We start from the raw sequence: 1,749 nt of genomic DNA, 5'->3' as shown, positions 1-1,749 counted from the left end.
GGTAATTTAATATTTTGAATAAGTTGAGCCGAGTGTAGAAGGAATATGTTGATGATAACTATGTCAAAAGGAACACAGTCTCTTGTTTTTAATCTAACAACTATACCAAGAAAATAGAAAATCAAAGTATTGGTACATATACATTTGTAGATCTAAAGAGAGTGCAATATCATTATATAGTAGATGAGGAAAAAAATATTTCACATGGACGTCTTAATGCTATATAAAATAAAATATCCATTGTGAATTACCAGTAAAATATTTTAATATAAATTAATATTGACATATATTTAATAACCTATTATTAATAAAAAAGCAAATTTAATGTCAATTGATTAAATCACTCAATACGCATGTTATGCAATCTCTATAACATTAAAAAATACAATTTAAATAATAAATATTACCCATTATTTTTTGCTCTCTAAAATAAGTTTGCACCTAAAGAAATTGATCCGTGTGGTCTCACGTTATATCCATACTTAAGATGGATCTAGCGACGCAGGTGGGTATAATGGGAGAGTCTCTTTCACCACACAGTGGAGGTATTTCATGCTTGCCAAATCCGACTCCTTTACCCTACCATGTTTGCCAACGACCGATTCAATTTCTTCCTGCAATCTCGTCATTGCATTGGGATGTATGAGCAACTCACTAATTGCCCATTCAAACGTACTGGATGTCGACTCCAGGCCACCCACGAACATGTCCTACACACATACACATACAAATCCAATTAATGCAAAATGATGATGGACTGAAGTTCAAGAATGAGGATGCCAAATAATATAAAAAAGCAGCAGAATCCCAAGATATGTACAATCACAAGGGCCTTGATGGTTTCTCGTGTGATATTGGTGTCTTTCTCAGCCATTCGGAGCAGCACACCCACGAAGTCTTGAAGGCAAGGCTCTGCGTCTGCGCCGTTCTGGAAATTGAAATGATTTGAAATGATTGAAATTAACATGCTCGTTTATCATTCATCCGCGTACGATATAAAAATAAAACCAGAATTTAGATAAATTAATTTACTTGTTTGACTAACGTCCTTACGGACATTGTTTGTTTGATAACTTTTTAAAATATTTAATATATTTTAATAGTTGATGATCACTTTATGATAAAATAGTTGATATTTTTTAAATTGATGGGGTTGATGACGACGACCAAATGACACCGTAAAATACTTTTATTCATATTTAAAGAAGTTCTTTTACCATCGATAAAATATTGAATATTTTTTTAAATATATTATTATAATAAAGTTGTTATCCATAATGATATCATGGATGATGTTAACCACAATGATCATAATGACCGGATCAAAATAATGATGATGTCATTTTTTAATATTTAATGTGAAATCAATTGATATTGAAAACATGACATGGTAATGATGATGGAAAATACAATGATGACAATATTAGTAAAAAGAGGAAGAGTAGGAGGAGGATAATCCAATTTTCTTAAAACAAGGTTTTGGATGTCAATTTTGACAATAATGATGATGACAATATATTTATATTAGTATAAGCTAGCTAATGATGACAATGGTTATGTTTAATATTCCTTTGATGGTCGTGATGATCACGACGATGTTTCTTTGATGATCATGATGATGACAATGACAATGAAAATGATTTCGGTGGTGTGGTATTTGAGGTTCTGAATTTGGATATTCCACAGTGTTCATTTTACGTTGTCGACATTTCAAGTCTAGAACAAGACTCATCATCATTAGGAAGAGGA

The 1,749-nt window shown here is 31.5% G+C and overlaps 1 pseudogene; it reads right to left on the bottom strand.

Moving 5' to 3' along the window:
* Positions 1 to 482: 482 nt before the first annotated feature.
* Positions 483 to 967, bottom strand: LOC149252106 (cytochrome P450 750A1 pseudogene; annotated as a pseudogene).
* Positions 968 to 1,749: the final 782 nt, after the last annotated feature.

Source organism: Pinus tabuliformis, chromosome 7 (genome assembly GCF_031772625.1).
Source record: "Pinus tabuliformis cultivar Carrire ecotype Pingquan chromosome 7, CPIR1, whole genome shotgun sequence".
NCBI classification, from domain to species: Eukaryota; Viridiplantae; Streptophyta; class Pinopsida; order Pinales; family Pinaceae; genus Pinus; species Pinus tabuliformis.
The sequence above is the reverse complement of the archived record's forward strand: the minus strand, read 5'-3'. Positions and strand labels throughout refer to the sequence as shown.